The following is a 15,218-nucleotide window of genomic DNA, read 5'->3' as shown; positions in this document are numbered from 1 at the left end:
ACAGAGACGTTACAAAGAGGGGTAGATTCCGTTTTTGAATTTCACCAAGCCAACGAGAGTATCAAAATGGAAATTCTGAAAAGGTGTATCACGTCCCTGGGTGGGCTCGAACCACCAACCTTTCAGTGAACAGCCAAATGTGCTGACCTATTGCGCCGCAGATACATTACAAAGAGGAGTAGATTCCGTTTTTGAAATTTCATCAAGCCAACAAGTGTATCAAAATGGAAATTCTGAAAAAGTGGACCACGTCCCTGGGTGGGCTCGAACCACAAACCTTTCAGTTTACAGCCGAATGTGCTGACCTATTGCGCCACAGAGACAATACAAAGAGGGGTAGATTCCGTTTTTGAATTTCAACAAGCCAACAAGCTTATCAAAATGGAAATTCTGAAAAAGCATACCACGTCCCTTGGTAGGATCGAACCACCAACCTTTCAGTTAACAGCCATATGCACTGACCTATTGCGCCACAGAGACGAAAGAAAGAGAGGTAGATTCCGTTTTTGAATTTCAACAAGCCAACAAGCTTATAAAAAGGGAAATTCTGAAAATGTGTACCACATCCCTGTGTGGGCTCGAACCACCAACCCTTCAGTTAACAGCCGAATGCACTGACCTATTGCGCCACAGAGACATGACAGAGGTGTAGATTCCGTTTTTGAATTACACCAAGCCAACAAGTGTTTCAAAATGGAAATTCTGAAAATGCACCACATCCCTGGGTGGGCTCGAACCACAAACCTTTAAGTTTACTGCCGAACGTGCTGACCTATTGCGCCACAGAGACGAAAGAAAGAGAGGTAGATTCCGTTTTTGAATTTCAACAAGCCAACAAGAGTATAAAAAATGGAAATTCTGAAAAAGTGTACAACCCCCCCAGGTGGATTTGAACCACCAACCTTTCAGTTAACAGCCGAATGTGCTGACCTATTGCGCCACAGAGACGAATTAAAGAGAGGTAGATTCCGTTTTTTAATTTCAACAAGCCAACAAGCTGATCAAAATAGAAATTCTGAAAAAGTTAACCACATCCCTGGGTGGGCTCAAACCACCAACCTTTCAGTAAACAGCCGAATGCACTGACCTATTGCGCCACAGAGACATTACAAAGAGGGGTAGATTCCGTTTTAGAATTTCACCAAGCCAACAAGAGTATCAAAATGGAAATTCTGAAAAAGCATACCACGTCCCTGGGTGGGCTCGAACCACCAACCTTTCAGTTAACAGCCGAATGCGCTGACCTATTGCGCCACAGAGACAAAAGAAAGAGAGGTAGATTCCGTTTTTGAATTTCAACAAGCCAACAAGCTTATAAAAAGGGAAATTCTGAAAAAGCATACAACTTCCCTGGGTGGGGTCGAACCACCAACCTTTCAGTTAACAGCCGAATGCGCTGACCTATTGCGTCACAGAGACGTTACAAAGAGGGGTAGATTCCGTTTTTGAATTTCTCCAAGCCAACAAGAGTATCAAAATGTAAATTCTGAAAAAGCATACCACATCCTGGGTGGGCTCGAACCACCAACCTTGCAGTTAACAGCCGAATGCACTGACCTATTGCGCCACATGGACATCACAAAGAGGGGTAGATTCCGTTTTTGAATTTCAACAAGCCAACAAGAGTATCAAAATGGAAATTCTGAAAAAGCATACCACATCCTGGGTGGGCTCGAACCACCAACCTTGCAGTTAACAGCCGAATGCACTGACCTATTGCGCCACATAGACATTACAAAGATGGGTAGATTCCGTTTTTGAATTTCAACAAGCCAACAAGAGTATCAAAATGGAAATTCTGAAAAAGCATACCACGTCCCTGGGTGGGCTCGAACCACCAACCTTTCAGTGAACAGCCGAATGCGCTGACCTATTGCGCCACAGAGACAAAAGAAAGAGAGGTAGATTCCGTTTTTGAATTTCAACAAGCCAACAAGCTTATAAAGGGGGAAATTCTGAAAAAGTGTACCACAACCCTGGGTGGGCTCGAACCACCAACCTTACAGTTAACTGCCAAATGCGCTGACCTATTGCCTCACAGAGACGTTACAAAGAGGGGTAGATTCCGTTTTTGAATTTCACCAAGCCAACAAGAGTATAAAAAATGGAAATTCTGAAAAATTGTACAACTCCCCCAGGTGGATTTGAACCACCAACCTTTGAGTTAACAGCCAAATGTGCTGACCTATTGCGCCACAGAGACGAAAGAAAGAGAGGTAGATTCCGTTTTTGAATTTCAACAAGCCAACAAGCGTATCAAAATGGAAATTCTGAAAAACTGCACTGCATCCCTGGGTGGGCTCGAACCACAAACCTTTCAGTTAACAGCCGAATGCGCTGACCTATTGCGCCACAGAGACAAAAGAAAGAGAGGTAGATTCCGTTTTTGAATTACACCAAGCCAACAAGCGTATCAAAACGGAAATTCTAAAAAAGTGTACCACATCCCTGCGTGGGCTCGAACCACCAACCTTTCAGTTAACAGCGAGCAGTCTATGAGCTGACCTATTGCGCCACAGAGACAAAAAAAAGAGAGGTAGATTCCGTTTTTGAATTTCAACAAGCCAACAAGCTTATAAAAAGGGAAATTCTGAAAAAGTGTACAACTCCCCCAGGTGGATTTGAACCACCAACCTTTCAGTTAACAGCCGAATGCGCTGACCTATTGCGCCACAGAGACGTTACAAAGAGGGGGAGATTTCGTTTTAGAATTTCACCAAGCCAACAAGCGTATCAAAACGGAAATTCTAAAAAAGTGTACCACGTCCCTGCGTGGGCTCGAACCACCAACCTTTCAGTTAACAGCGAGCAGTCTATGAGCTGACCTATTGCGCCACAGAGACAAAAAAAAGAGAGGTAGATTCCGTTTTTGAATTTCAACAAGCCAACAAGCTTATAAAAAGGGAAATTCTGAAAAAGTGTACAACTCCCCCAGGTGGATTTGAACCACCAACCTTTCAGTTAACAGCCGAATGCGCTGACCTATTGCGCCACAGAGACGAAAGAAAAAGAGGTAGATTCCGTTTTTGAATTTCAACAAGCCAACAAGCTTATCAAAATGGAAATTCTGAAAAAGTGCACCACATCCCTGGGTGGGCTCGAAACACCAACCTTTCAGTTAACAGCCGAATGCGCTGACCTATTGCGCCACAGAGACGTTACAAAGAGGGGTAGATTCCGTTTTTGAATTTCACCAAGCCAACAAGCTTATAAAAAAAGAAATTTTGAAAAAGTGTACCACATCCCTGGGTGGGCTCAAACCACCAACCTTTCAGTAAACAGCCGAATGCACTGACCTATTGCGCCACATAGACATTACAAAGAGGGGTAGATTCCGTTTTTGAATTTCACCAGGCCAACAAGCGTATCAAAATGGAAATTCTGAAAAAGCATAGCATGTGCCTGGGTGGGCTCGAACCACCAACCTTTCAGTTAACAGCCGAATGCGCTGACCTATTGCACCACAGAGACGAAAGAAAGAGGGGTAGATTCCGTTTTTGAATTTCAACAAGCCAACAAGCTTATCAAAATGGAAATTGTGAAAAAGTGCACCACATCCCTAGGTGGGCTCAAACCACCAACCTTTCAGTTAACAGCCGAATGCGCTGACCTATTGCGCCACAGAGACAAAAGAAAGAGAGGTAGATTCCGTTTTTGAATTCCAACAAGCCAACAAGCTTATAAAAAGGGAAATTCTGAAAAAGTATACCACATCCCTGGGTGGGCTCGAACCACCAACCTTTCAGTTAACAGCCAAATGCGCTGACCTATTGCATCACAGAGACGTTACAAAGAGGGGTAGATTCCGTTTTTGAATTTCACCAAGCCAACAAGAGTATCAAAATGGAAATTGAAAAAGCATACCACGTACATGGGTGGGCTTAAACCACCAACCTTTCAGTAAACAGCCGAATGCGCTGACCTATTGCGCCACAGAGACGAAAGAAAGAGAGGTAGATTCCGTTTTTGAATTTCAACAAGCCAACAAGAGTATCAAAATGGAAATTCTGAAAAAGTGCACCACATCCCTGGGTGGGCTCGAACCACCAACCTTTCAGTTTACAGCCAAATATGCTGACCTATTGCGCCACAGAGACAAAAGAAAGAGAGGTAGATTCCGTTTTTGAATTTCAACAAGCCAACAAGCTTATCAAAATGGAAATTCTGAAAAAGTCGACCACGTCCCTGGGTGGGCTCGAACCACCAAACTTTCAGTTAACAGCCAAATGCCCTGACCTATTGCGCCACATAAACGTTACAAAGAGGGGTAGATTCCGTTTTTGAATTTCACCAAGCCAACAAGCGTATCAAAATGGAAATTCTGAAAAAGAAGGGCACGTCCCTGGGTGGGCTCGAACCACCAACCTTTCAGTTAACAGCCGAATGCGCTGACCTATTGCGCCACAGAGACGAAAGAAAGAGGGGTAGATTCCGTTTTTGAATTTCAACAAGCCAACAAGCTTATCAAAATGGATCCATCCATCCATCCATCCATTTTCTTGACCGCTTATTCCTCACAAGGGTCGCGGGGGCTGCTGGCGCCTATCTCAGCTGGCTCTGGGCAGTAGGCGGGGGACACCCTGGACTGGTTACCAACCAATCGCAGGGCACACAGAGACGAACAAACATCCACACTCACAAGCACACCTAGGGACAATTCGGAGCGCCCAATTAACCTGCCATGCATGTCTTTGGAATGTGGGAGGAGACCGGAGTACCCGGAGAAGACCCACGCGGGCACGGGGAGAACATGCAAACTCCACCCAGGAAGGTCCGAGCCTGGACTCGAACCGGAGACCTCAGAACTGGGAAGCAGACGTGCTAACCACTCGACTGCCCTGCCGCCCTTATCAAAATGGAAATTCTGAAAATGTGCACCACGTCCCTGGGTGGGCTCGAACCACCAACCTTTCAGTTAACAGCCGAATGCGCTGACCTATTGCGCCACAGAGACAAAAGAAAGAGAGGTAGATTCCGTTTTTGAATTTCAACAAGCCAACAAGCATATCAAAATGGAAATTCTGAAAAAGTGTACCATGTCCCTGGGTGGGCTCGAACCACCAGCCTTTCAGTTAACAGCCAAATGCCCTGACCTATTGCGCCACATAGACGTTACAAAGAGGGGTAGATTCCGTTTTTGAATTTCACCAAGCCAACAAGCGTATCAAAATGGAAATTCTGAAAAAGGACAGCACGTCCCTGGGTGGGCTCGAACCACCAACCTTTCAGTTAACAGCCAAATGCGCTGACCTATTGCGCCACAGAGACGAAAGAAAGAGGGGTAGATTCCGTTTTTGAATTTCAACAAGCCAACAAGCTTATCAAAACGGAAATTCTGAAAAAGTGCACCACGTCCCTGGGTGGGCTCGAACCACCAACCTTTCAGTTAACAGCCGAATGCGCTGACCTATTGCGCCACAGAGACGAAAGAAAGAGGGGTAGATTCCGTTTTTGAATTTCAACAAGCCAACAAGCTTATCAAAATGGAAATTCTGAAAAAGCACAGCACGTCCCTGGGTGGGCTCGAACCACAAACCTTTCAGTTTACAGCCGAATGCGCTGACCTATTGTGCCACAGAGACGTTACAAAGAGGGGTAGATTCCGTTTTAGAATTTCACCAAGCCAAGAAGCGTATCAAAATGGAAATTCTGAAAAAGGATAGCACGTCCCTGAGTGGGCTCGAACCACCAACCTTTCAGTTAACAGCCGAATGCGCTGACCTATTGCGCCACAGAGACGAAAGAAAGAGGGGTAGATTCCGTTTTTGAATTTCAACAAGCCAACAAGCTTATCAAAATGGAAATTCTGAAAAAGTGCACCACATCCCTGGGTGGGCTCGAAACACCAACCTTTCAGTTAACAGCCGAATGCGCTGACCTATTGCGCCACAGAGACGTTACAAAGAGGGGTAGATTCCGTTTTTGAATTTCACCAAGCCAACAAGCTTATAAAAAAAGAAATTTTGAAAAAGTGTACCACATCCCTGGGTGGGCTCAAACCACCAACCTTTCAGTAAACAGCCGAATGCACTGACCTATTGCGCCACATAGACATTACAAAGAGGGGTAGATTCCGTTTTTGAATTTCACCAGGCCAACAAGCGTATCAAAATGGAAATTCTGAAAAAGAACTGCACGTCCCTGGGTGGGCTCGAACCACCAACCTTTCAGTTAACAGCCAAATGCGCTGACCTATTGCACCACAGAGACGAAAGAAAGAGGGGTAGATTCCGTTTTTGAATTTCAACAAGCCAACAAGCTTATCAAAATGGAAATTGTGAAAAAGTGCACCACATCCCTAGGTGGGCTCAAACCACAAACCTTTCAGTTAACAGCCAAATGCGCTGACCTATTGCGTCACAGAGACGTTACAAAGAGGGGTAGATTCCGTTTTTGAATTTCACCAAGCCAACAAGCGTATCAAAATGGAAATTCTGAAAAAGCATACCACGTACATGGGTGGGCTTAAACCACCAACCTTTCAGTAAAAAGCCGAATGCGCTGACCTATTGCGCCACAGAGACGAAAGAAAGAGAGGTAGATTCCGTTTTTGAATTTCAACAAGCCACCAAGAGTATCAAAATGGAAATTCTGAAAAAGTACACCACATCCCTGGGTGGGCTCGAACCACAAACCTTTCAGTTTACAGCCAAATATGCTGACCTATTGCGCCACAGAGACGAAAGAAAGAGAGGTAGATTCCGTTTTTGAATTTCAACAAGCCAACAAGCTTATCAAAATGGAAATTCTGAAAAAGTCGACCACGTCCCTGGGTGGGCTTGAACCACCAAACTTTCAGTTAACAGCCAAATGCCCTGACCTATTGCGCCACATAGACGTTACAAAGAGGGGTAGATTCCGTTTTTGAATTTCACCAAGCCAACAAGCGTATCAAAATGGAAATTCTGAAAAAGGACAGCACGTCCCTGGGTGGGCTCGAACCACCAACCTTTCAGTTAACAGCCAAATGCGCTGACCTATTGCGCCACAGAGACGAAAGAAAGAGGGGTAGATTCTGTTTTTGAATTTCAACAAGCCAACAAGCTTATCAAAACGGAAATTCTGAAAAAGTGCACCACGTCCCTGGGTGGGCTCGAACCACCAACCTTTCAGTTAACAGCCTAATGTGCTGACGTATTGCGCCACAGAGACATTACGAAATGGGGTAGATTCCGTTTTTGAATTTCACCAAGCCAACAAGTGTATCAAAATGGAAATTCTGAAAAAGTGCACCACATCCCTGGGTGGGCTCGAACCACAAACCTTTCAGTTTACAGCCGAATGCGCTGACCTATTGTGCCACAGAGACGTTACAAAGAGGGGTAGATTCCGTTTTAGAATTTCACCAAGCCAAGAAGCGTATCAAAATGGAAATTCTGAAAAAGAATAGCACGTCCCTGGGTGGGCTCGAACCACCAACCTTTCAGTTAACAGCCGAATGCGCTGACCTATTGCACCACAGAGACGAAAGAAAGAGGGGTAGATTCCGTTTTTGAATTTCAACAAGCCAACAAGCTTATCAAAATGGAAATTCTGAAAAAGTGCACCACATCCCTGGGTGGGCTCGAACCACCAACCTTTCAGTTAACAGCCGAATGCGCTGACCTATTGCGCCACAGAGACGAAAGAAAGAGGGGTAGATTCCGTTTTTGAATTTCAACAAGCCAACAAGCTTATCAAAATGGAAATTCTGAAAAAGCACAGCACGTCCCTGGGTGGGCTCGAACCACAAACCTTTCAGTTTACAGCCGAATGCGCTGACCTATTGTGCCACAGAGACGTTACAAAGAGGGGTAGATTCCGTTTTAGAATTTCACCAAGCCAAGAAGCGTATCAAAATGGAAATTCTGAAAAAGGATAGCACGTCCCTGAGTGGGCTCAAACCACCAACCTTTCAGTTAACAGCCGAATGCGCTGACCTATTGCGCCACAGAGACGAAAGAAAGAGGGGTAGATTCCGTTTTTGAATTTCAACAAGCCAACAAGCTTATGGAAATTCTGAAAAAGTGCACCACATCCCTGGGTGGGCTCGAAACACCAACCTTTCAGTTAACAGCTGAATGCGCTGACGTATTGCGCCAGAGAGACGTTGCAAAGAGGGGTGTTTTCCGTTTTTGAATTTCACCAAGCCAACAAGCTTATAAAGGGAAATTCTGAAGAAGTGTACCACATCCCTGGGTGGGCTCGAAGCACCAACCTTTCAGTTTACAGCCGAATATGCTGACCTATTGCGCCACAGACACAAAAGAAAGAGAGGTAGATTCCGTTTTTGAATTTCAACAAGCCAACAAGAGTATCAAAATGGAAATTCTGAAAAATTATACCACGTCCCTGGGTGGGCTCGAACCACCAACCTTTCAGTTAACAGCCAAATGCGCTGACCTATTGCACCACAGAGACGAAAGAAAGAGAGGTAGATTCCGTTTTTGAATTACACCAAGCCAACAAGTGTTTCAAAATGGAAATTCTGAAAATGTGCACCACATCCCTAGGTGGGCTCGAACCACCAACCTTTCAGTTAACAGCCAAATGCGCTGACCTATTGCGCCACAGAGACATTACAACGAGGGGTAGATTCCGTTTTTGAATTTCACCAAGCCAACAAGCTTATAAAAAAGGAAATTCTGAAAAAGTATACCACATCCCTGGGTGGGCTCGAACCACCAACCTTTCAGTTAACAGCCAAATGTGCTGACCTATTGCGTCACAGAGACGTTACAAAGAGGGGTAGATTCCGTTTTTGAATTTCACCAAGCCAACAAGCGTATCAAAATGGAAATTCTGAAAAAGGACAGCACGTCCCTGGGTGGGCTCGAACCACCAACCTTTCAGTTAACAGCCAAATGCGCTGACCTATTGCGCCACAGAGACGAAAGAAAGAGGGGTAGATTCCGTTTTTGAATTTCAACAAGCCAACAAGCTTATCAAAATGGAAATTCTGAAAAAGCACAGCACGTCCCTGGGTGGGCTCGAACCACAAACCTTTCAGTTTACAGCCGAATGCGCTGACCTATTGTGCCACAGAGACGTTACAAAGAGGGGTAGATTCCGTTTTAGAATTTCACCAAGCCAAGAAGCGTATCAAAATGGAAATTCTGAAAAAGGATAGCACGTCCCTGAGTGGGCTCGAACCACCAACCTTTCAGTTAACAGCCGAATGCGCTGACCTATTGCGCCACAGAGACGAAAGAAAGAGGGGTAGATTCCGTTTTTGAATTTCAACAAGCCAACAAGCTTATCAAAATGGAAATTCTGAAAAAGTGCACCACATCCCTGGGTGGGCTCGAAACACCAACCTTTCAGTTAACAGCCGAATGCGCTGACCTATTGCGCCACAGAGACGTTACAAAGAGGGGTAGATTCCGTTTTTGAATTTCACCAAGCCAACAAGCTTATAAAAAAAGAAATTTTGAAAAAGTGTACCACATCCCTGGGTGGGCTCAAACCACCAACCTTTCAGTAAACAGCCGAATGCACTGACCTATTGCGCCACATAGACATTACAAAGAGGGGTAGATTCCGTTTTTGAATTTCACCAGGCCAACAAGCGTATCAAAATGGAAATTCTGAAAAAGAACTGCACGTCCCTGGGTGGGCTCGAACCACCAACCTTTCAGTTAACAGCCAAATGCGCTGACCTATTGCACCACAGAGACGAAAGAAAGAGGGGTAGATTCCGTTTTTGAATTTCAACAAGCCAACAAGCTTATCAAAATGGAAATTGTGAAAAAGTGCACCACATCCCTAGGTGGGCTCAAACCACAAACCTTTCAGTTAACAGCCAAATGCGCTGACCTATTGCGTCACAGAGACGTTACAAAGAGGGGTAGATTCCGTTTTTGAATTTCACCAAGCCAACAAGCGTATCAAAATGGAAATTCTGAAAAAGCATACCACGTACATGGGTGGGCTTAAACCACCAACCTTTCAGTAAAAAGCCGAATGCGCTGACCTATTGCGCCACAGAGACGAAAGAAAGAGAGGTAGATTCCGTTTTTGAATTTCAACAAGCCAACAAGAGTATCAAAATGGAAATTCTGAAAAAGTACACCACATCCCTGGGTGGGCTCGAACCACAAACCTTTCAGTTTACAGCCAAATATGCTGACCTATTGCGCCACAGAGACGAAAGAAAGAGAGGTAGATTCCGTTTTTGAATTTCAACAAGCCAACAAGCTTATCAAAATGGAAATTCTGAAAAAGTCGACCACGTCCCTGGGTGGGCTTGAACCACCAAACTTTCAGTTAACAGCCAAATGCCCTGACCTATTGCGCCACATAGACGTTACAAAGAGGGGTAGATTCCGTTTTTGAATTTCACCAAGCCAACAAGCGTATCAAAATGGAAATTCTGAAAAAGGACAGCACGTCCCTGGGTGGGCTCGAACCACCAACCTTTCAGTTAACAGCCAAATGCGCTGACCTATTGCGCCACAGAGACGAAAGAAAGAGGGGTAGATTCTGTTTTTGAATTTCAACAAGCCAACAAGCTTATCAAAACGGAAATTCTGAAAAAGTGCACCACGTCCCTGGGTGGGCTCGAACCACCAACCTTTCAGTTAACAGCCTAATGTGCTGACGTATTGCTCCACAGAGACATTACGAAATGGGGTAGATTCCGTTTTTGAATTTCACCAAGCCAACAAGTGTATCAAAATGGAAATTCTGAAAAAGTGCACCACATCCCTGGGTGGGCTCGAACCACAAACCTTTCAGTTTACAGCCGAATGCGCTGACCTATTGTGCCACAGAGACGTTACAAAGAGGGGTAGATTCCGTTTTAGAATTTCACCAAGCCAAGAAGCGTATCAAAATGGAAATTCTGAAAAAGAATAGCACGTCCCTGGGTGGGCTCGAACCACCAACCTTTCAGTTAACAGCCGAATGCGCTGACCTATTGCACCACAGAGACGAAAGAAAGAGGGGTAGATTCCGTTTTTGAATTTCAACAAGCCAACAAGCTTATCAAAATGGAAATTCTGAAAAAGTGCACCACATCCCTGGGTGGGCTCGAACCACCAACCTTTCAGTTAACAGCCGAATGCGCTGACCTATTGCGCCACAGAGACGAAAGAAAGAGGGGTAGATTCCGTTTTTGAATTTCAACAAGCCAACAAGCTTATCAAAATGGAAATTCTGAAAAAGCACAGCACGTCCCTGGGTGGGCTCGAACCACAAACCTTTCAGTTTACAGCCGAATGCGCTGACCTATTGTGCCACAGAGACGTTACAAAGAGGGGTAGATTCCGTTTTAGAATTTCACCAAGCCAAGAAGCGTATCAAAATGGAAATTCTGAAAAAGGATAGCACGTCCCTGAGTGGGCTCAAACCACCAACCTTTCAGTTAACAGCCGAATGCGCTGACCTATTGCGCCACAGAGACGAAAGAAAGAGGGGTAGATTCCGTTTTTGAATTTCAACAAGCCAACAAGCTTATAAAGGGAAATTCTGAAGAAGTGTACCACATCCCTGGGTGGGCTCGAAGCACCAACCTTTCAGTTTACAGCCGAATATGCTGACCTATTGCGCCACAGACACAAAAGAAAGAGAGGTAGATTCCGTTTTTGAATTTCAACAAGCCAACAAGAGTATCAAAATGGAAATTCTGAAAAATTATACCACGTCCCTGGGTGGGCTCGAACCACCAACCTTTCAGTTAACAGCCAAATGCGCTGACCTATTGCACCACAGAGACGAAAGAAAGAGAGGTAGATTCCGTTTTTGAATTACACCAAGCCAACAAGTGTTTCAAAATGGAAATTCTGAAAAAGTGCACCACATCCCTAGGTGGGCTCGAACCACCAACCTTTCAGTTAACAGCCAAATGCGCTGACCTATTGCGCCACAGAGACATTACAACGAGGGGTAGATTCCGTTTTTGAATTTCACCAAGCCAACAAGCTTATAAAAAAGGAAATTCTGAAAAAGTATACCACATCCCTGGGTGGGCTCGAACCACCAACCTTTCAGTTAACAGCCAAATGTGCTGACCTATTGCGTCACAGAGACGTTACAAAGAGGGGTAGATTCCGTTTTTGAATTTCACCAAGCCAACAAGAGTATCAAAATGGAAATTCTGAAAAAGCATACCACGTACATGGGTGGGCTTAAACCACCAACCTTTCAGTAAACAGCCGAATGCGCTGACCTATTGCGCCACAGAGACGAAAGAAAGAGAGGTAGATTCCGTTTTTGAATTTCAACAAGCCAACAAGAGTATCAAAATGGAAATTCTGAAAAAGTGCACCACATCCCTGGGTGGGCTCGAACCACAAACCTTTCAGTTTACAGCCAAATATGCTGACCTATTGCGCCACAGAGACGAAAGAAAGAGAGGTAGATTCCATTTTTGAATTTCAACAAGCCAACAAGCTTATCAAAATGGAAATTCTGAAAAAGTCGACCACGTCCCTGGGTGGGCTCGAACCACCAAACTTTCAGTTAACAGCCAAATGCCCTGACCTATTGCGCCACATAGACTTTACAAAGAGGGGTAGATTCCGTTTTTGAATTTCACCAAGCCAACAAGCGTGTCAAAATGGAAATTCTGAAAAAGAAGGGCACGTCCCTGGGTGGGCTCGAACCACTTACCTTTCAGTTAACAGCCGAATGCACTGACCTATTGCGCCACAGAGACAAAAGAAAGAGGGGTAGATTCCGTTTTTGAATTTCACCAAGCCAACAAGCGTATCAAAATGGAAATTCTGAAAAAGTACAGCACGTCCCTGGGTGGGCTCGAACCACCAACCTTTCAGTTAACAGCCGAATGCGCTGACCTATTGCGCCACAGAGACGAAAGAAAGAGGGGTAGATTCCGTTTTTGAATTTCAACAAGCCAACAAGAGTATCAAAATGGAAATTCTGAAAAAGTCGACCACGTCCCTGGGTGGGCTTGAACCACAAACCTTTCAGTTAACAGCCTAAGGTGCTGACGTATTGCGCCACAGAGACATTACAAAATGGGGTAGATTCCGTTTTTGAATTTCACCAAGCCAACAAGTGTATCAATGGAAATTCTGAAAAAGTGCACCACATCCCTGGGTGGGCTCGAACCACAAACCTTTCAGTTTACAGCCGAATGCGCTGACCTATTGTGCCACAGAGACGAAAGAAAGAGGGGTAGATTCCGTTTTTGAATTTCAACAAGCCAACAAGCTTATCAAAATGGAAATTCTGAAAATGTGCACCACGTCCCTGGGTGGGCTCAAACCACCAACCTTTCAGTTAACAGCCGAATGCGCTGACCTATTGCGCCACAGAGACAAAAGAAAGAGGGGTAGATTCCGTTTTTGAATTTCAACAAGCCAACAAGCTTATCAAAATGGAAATTCTGAAAAAGAAGGGCACGTCGCTGGGTGGGGTCGAACCACCAACCTTTCAGTTAACAGCCGAATGCGCTGACCTATTGCGCCACAGAGACGTTACAAAGAAGGGTAGATTCCGTTTTTGAATTTCACCAAGCCAACAAGCTTATAAAGGGAAATTCTGAAGAAGTGTACCACATCCCTGGATGGGGTCGAACCACCAACCTTTCAGTTAACAGCCGAATGCACTGACCTATTGCGCCACAGAGACGAAAGAAAGAGAGGGAGATTCCGTTTTTGAATTTCAATAAGCCAACAAGCTTCTCAAAATGGAAATTCTGAAAAAGTGCACCACGACCCTGGGTGGGCTCGAACCACCAACCTTTCAGTTAAAAGCTGAATGCGCTGACCTATTGCGTCACAGAGACATTACAATGAGGGGTAGATTCCGTTTTTGGGTAACACTTTATAATAACTACCCGTTATAACTAGTTAATAGACCATTAGTAAACTGTTAATTAATGAGTTATTAATGACTTATTAAATGTTTGTTAACTGTTTGTTAAGGTTTTAAAATGATGTCTATAAATAGTAAAAATGTTATTTTTAAACTGTTAGTTATTGAGCTCTAAATGACTTGTTAACTGTATAGTAATTATTCATAACTATATTTTATAAATTAGTAATACATCGTTAACAAGCTATTAGAAAATTACTTACTAATGACTTGATAAGTATTACTTCATAGTTTGTATAGGTTATTGGGACGTTATTATAAAGTTGCCACTATTCCTCATTTATTACGTGTTAGTAAATGTGGAGTAGTTGCAACTTTAGAATAACGTCCCAATAACATAAATAGAGTAATAACTAATATTTAAGTTGTAGATTAACTCACTTCTTTACAGCAGTTGTTAATAGTTTGTTAACCATCTACTAATACTATACCAGTGAAACTTTGTAGAGGAGCACATGAGTGGAAAAAGTTCAATGGTACGGAAAATTGATATTTAGGCATGGTAAGGCATAGTAATTTTATATTTTAAATTTCACCTTCAAATTCTGTACTTTCAACTTGTTCCACCTGTTTGTTGTTTGACAAAGTTTCATAGTTATTAGTAGATGATTAACATCTACTATGTAAAGAATTAGCTAATATATAAGTTAAATATTAGTAAGTAGTAGGGGTGTTAAAAAAAAAAATCGATTCGGCGATATATCGCGATACTACATCGCGCGATTCTCGAATCGATTTTTTTTTTTTTTTAGGATTCACACCTTGAGCATGGAAGAATGTTATATGAACGGAACATTAAGCCTTAATATTTTATTTTAATGCTGTTCAAACATGAAACAGATTACAACCTCTATAAGACTGAAATTTCAGATAAATAAACAATACATTTTCATATAAATCTTACACTCTACAAGCTTACTGATTAGTATTTTCTAAATTTGAATGAAAAAAATCGCAACAATCGACTTATAAATTCGTATCGGGATTAATCGGTATCGAATCGAATCGTGACCTGTGAATCGTGATACGAATCGAATCGTCAGGTACTAGGGAATTCACACCCCTAGTAAGTAGCTAATTTATACTATTGGGATATTATCGTAAAGTTGCAACTGTTCCTCATTTAATAACAGTTAATAAATGAGGAATAGCTACCACTTTAGAATAACGTCCTAATAACAGATATAAACTATTAACTGATACTTAACAAGTCATTATTAAGTAATTTACTAATAGTTTGTTAACTTAGTCTTACTAATTTATAATATATAGTTACAAATGATTAATATACAGTTAACAAGTCATTTATAACTCAATAACTAACAGTTTAATAATGACATATTAACTGTTTATAGTCATACGTATAAATCCTTAACAAACAGTTAACAAACATTTAA

The 15,218-nt window shown here is 43.2% G+C and overlaps 34 non-coding genes across 34 annotated transcripts; all 34 read right to left on the bottom strand.

Moving 5' to 3' along the window:
- Nucleotides 1-1,188: 1,188 nt before the first annotated feature.
- Nucleotides 1,189-1,262, bottom strand: trnan-guu (transfer RNA asparagine (anticodon GUU)). Its single transcript has one exon. It is a non-coding gene; the product is annotated as a tRNA-Asn (tRNA).
- A 552-nt stretch (nt 1,263-1,814) lies between these two features.
- trnan-guu (transfer RNA asparagine (anticodon GUU)) lies at nt 1,815-1,888 on the bottom strand. Its single transcript has one exon. It is a non-coding gene; the product is annotated as a tRNA-Asn (tRNA).
- Nucleotides 1,889-2,286: 398 nt separating this feature from the next.
- On the bottom strand, nt 2,287-2,360 carry trnan-guu (transfer RNA asparagine (anticodon GUU)). The gene has a single exon. It is a non-coding gene; the product is annotated as a tRNA-Asn (tRNA).
- A 239-nt stretch (nt 2,361-2,599) lies between these two features.
- Nucleotides 2,600-2,680, bottom strand: trnan-guu (transfer RNA asparagine (anticodon GUU)). The gene has a single exon. It is a non-coding gene; the product is annotated as a tRNA-Asn (tRNA).
- A 239-nt stretch (nt 2,681-2,919) lies between these two features.
- trnan-guu (transfer RNA asparagine (anticodon GUU)) lies at nt 2,920-3,000 on the bottom strand. The gene has a single exon. It is a non-coding gene; the product is annotated as a tRNA-Asn (tRNA).
- An 83-nt stretch (nt 3,001-3,083) lies between these two features.
- On the bottom strand, nt 3,084-3,157 carry trnan-guu (transfer RNA asparagine (anticodon GUU)). Its single transcript has one exon. It is a non-coding gene; the product is annotated as a tRNA-Asn (tRNA).
- Nucleotides 3,158-3,397: 240 nt separating this feature from the next.
- Nucleotides 3,398-3,471, bottom strand: trnan-guu (transfer RNA asparagine (anticodon GUU)). The gene has a single exon. It is a non-coding gene; the product is annotated as a tRNA-Asn (tRNA).
- An 83-nt stretch (nt 3,472-3,554) lies between these two features.
- Nucleotides 3,555-3,628, bottom strand: trnan-guu (transfer RNA asparagine (anticodon GUU)). Its single transcript has one exon. It is a non-coding gene; the product is annotated as a tRNA-Asn (tRNA).
- Nucleotides 3,629-4,337: 709 nt separating this feature from the next.
- Nucleotides 4,338-4,411, bottom strand: trnan-guu (transfer RNA asparagine (anticodon GUU)). Its single transcript has one exon. It is a non-coding gene; the product is annotated as a tRNA-Asn (tRNA).
- Nucleotides 4,412-4,880: 469 nt separating this feature from the next.
- On the bottom strand, nt 4,881-4,954 carry trnan-guu (transfer RNA asparagine (anticodon GUU)). The gene has a single exon. It is a non-coding gene; the product is annotated as a tRNA-Asn (tRNA).
- Nucleotides 4,955-5,194: 240 nt separating this feature from the next.
- Nucleotides 5,195-5,268, bottom strand: trnan-guu (transfer RNA asparagine (anticodon GUU)). The gene has a single exon. It is a non-coding gene; the product is annotated as a tRNA-Asn (tRNA).
- An 83-nt stretch (nt 5,269-5,351) lies between these two features.
- On the bottom strand, nt 5,352-5,425 carry trnan-guu (transfer RNA asparagine (anticodon GUU)). Its single transcript has one exon. It is a non-coding gene; the product is annotated as a tRNA-Asn (tRNA).
- Nucleotides 5,426-5,665: 240 nt separating this feature from the next.
- On the bottom strand, nt 5,666-5,739 carry trnan-guu (transfer RNA asparagine (anticodon GUU)). Its single transcript has one exon. It is a non-coding gene; the product is annotated as a tRNA-Asn (tRNA).
- Nucleotides 5,740-5,822: 83 nt separating this feature from the next.
- On the bottom strand, nt 5,823-5,896 carry trnan-guu (transfer RNA asparagine (anticodon GUU)). The gene has a single exon. It is a non-coding gene; the product is annotated as a tRNA-Asn (tRNA).
- Nucleotides 5,897-6,136: 240 nt separating this feature from the next.
- On the bottom strand, nt 6,137-6,210 carry trnan-guu (transfer RNA asparagine (anticodon GUU)). The gene has a single exon. It is a non-coding gene; the product is annotated as a tRNA-Asn (tRNA).
- A 711-nt stretch (nt 6,211-6,921) lies between these two features.
- Nucleotides 6,922-6,995, bottom strand: trnan-guu (transfer RNA asparagine (anticodon GUU)). The gene has a single exon. It is a non-coding gene; the product is annotated as a tRNA-Asn (tRNA).
- A 397-nt stretch (nt 6,996-7,392) lies between these two features.
- trnan-guu (transfer RNA asparagine (anticodon GUU)) lies at nt 7,393-7,466 on the bottom strand. The gene has a single exon. It is a non-coding gene; the product is annotated as a tRNA-Asn (tRNA).
- An 83-nt stretch (nt 7,467-7,549) lies between these two features.
- On the bottom strand, nt 7,550-7,623 carry trnan-guu (transfer RNA asparagine (anticodon GUU)). The gene has a single exon. It is a non-coding gene; the product is annotated as a tRNA-Asn (tRNA).
- A 240-nt stretch (nt 7,624-7,863) lies between these two features.
- trnan-guu (transfer RNA asparagine (anticodon GUU)) lies at nt 7,864-7,937 on the bottom strand. The gene has a single exon. It is a non-coding gene; the product is annotated as a tRNA-Asn (tRNA).
- A 389-nt stretch (nt 7,938-8,326) lies between these two features.
- On the bottom strand, nt 8,327-8,400 carry trnan-guu (transfer RNA asparagine (anticodon GUU)). Its single transcript has one exon. It is a non-coding gene; the product is annotated as a tRNA-Asn (tRNA).
- An 83-nt stretch (nt 8,401-8,483) lies between these two features.
- Nucleotides 8,484-8,557, bottom strand: trnan-guu (transfer RNA asparagine (anticodon GUU)). Its single transcript has one exon. It is a non-coding gene; the product is annotated as a tRNA-Asn (tRNA).
- Nucleotides 8,558-8,797: 240 nt separating this feature from the next.
- trnan-guu (transfer RNA asparagine (anticodon GUU)) lies at nt 8,798-8,871 on the bottom strand. The gene has a single exon. It is a non-coding gene; the product is annotated as a tRNA-Asn (tRNA).
- A 240-nt stretch (nt 8,872-9,111) lies between these two features.
- trnan-guu (transfer RNA asparagine (anticodon GUU)) lies at nt 9,112-9,185 on the bottom strand. The gene has a single exon. It is a non-coding gene; the product is annotated as a tRNA-Asn (tRNA).
- An 83-nt stretch (nt 9,186-9,268) lies between these two features.
- trnan-guu (transfer RNA asparagine (anticodon GUU)) lies at nt 9,269-9,342 on the bottom strand. The gene has a single exon. It is a non-coding gene; the product is annotated as a tRNA-Asn (tRNA).
- A 240-nt stretch (nt 9,343-9,582) lies between these two features.
- On the bottom strand, nt 9,583-9,656 carry trnan-guu (transfer RNA asparagine (anticodon GUU)). Its single transcript has one exon. It is a non-coding gene; the product is annotated as a tRNA-Asn (tRNA).
- A 711-nt stretch (nt 9,657-10,367) lies between these two features.
- On the bottom strand, nt 10,368-10,441 carry trnan-guu (transfer RNA asparagine (anticodon GUU)). Its single transcript has one exon. It is a non-coding gene; the product is annotated as a tRNA-Asn (tRNA).
- A 397-nt stretch (nt 10,442-10,838) lies between these two features.
- On the bottom strand, nt 10,839-10,912 carry trnan-guu (transfer RNA asparagine (anticodon GUU)). The gene has a single exon. It is a non-coding gene; the product is annotated as a tRNA-Asn (tRNA).
- Nucleotides 10,913-10,995: 83 nt separating this feature from the next.
- On the bottom strand, nt 10,996-11,069 carry trnan-guu (transfer RNA asparagine (anticodon GUU)). The gene has a single exon. It is a non-coding gene; the product is annotated as a tRNA-Asn (tRNA).
- Nucleotides 11,070-11,309: 240 nt separating this feature from the next.
- trnan-guu (transfer RNA asparagine (anticodon GUU)) lies at nt 11,310-11,383 on the bottom strand. Its single transcript has one exon. It is a non-coding gene; the product is annotated as a tRNA-Asn (tRNA).
- A 238-nt stretch (nt 11,384-11,621) lies between these two features.
- Nucleotides 11,622-11,695, bottom strand: trnan-guu (transfer RNA asparagine (anticodon GUU)). Its single transcript has one exon. It is a non-coding gene; the product is annotated as a tRNA-Asn (tRNA).
- Nucleotides 11,696-11,778: 83 nt separating this feature from the next.
- trnan-guu (transfer RNA asparagine (anticodon GUU)) lies at nt 11,779-11,852 on the bottom strand. The gene has a single exon. It is a non-coding gene; the product is annotated as a tRNA-Asn (tRNA).
- An 868-nt stretch (nt 11,853-12,720) lies between these two features.
- Nucleotides 12,721-12,794, bottom strand: trnan-guu (transfer RNA asparagine (anticodon GUU)). The gene has a single exon. It is a non-coding gene; the product is annotated as a tRNA-Asn (tRNA).
- Nucleotides 12,795-13,189: 395 nt separating this feature from the next.
- On the bottom strand, nt 13,190-13,263 carry trnan-guu (transfer RNA asparagine (anticodon GUU)). Its single transcript has one exon. It is a non-coding gene; the product is annotated as a tRNA-Asn (tRNA).
- An 83-nt stretch (nt 13,264-13,346) lies between these two features.
- Nucleotides 13,347-13,420, bottom strand: trnan-guu (transfer RNA asparagine (anticodon GUU)). Its single transcript has one exon. It is a non-coding gene; the product is annotated as a tRNA-Asn (tRNA).
- Nucleotides 13,421-15,218: the final 1,798 nt, after the last annotated feature.

Source organism: Festucalex cinctus, chromosome 1 (genome assembly GCF_051991245.1).
Source record: "Festucalex cinctus isolate MCC-2025b chromosome 1, RoL_Fcin_1.0, whole genome shotgun sequence".
Classification (NCBI taxonomy): Eukaryota; Metazoa; Chordata; class Actinopteri; order Syngnathiformes; family Syngnathidae; genus Festucalex; species Festucalex cinctus.
This window is presented reverse-complemented; position numbering and strand designations above follow the sequence as displayed.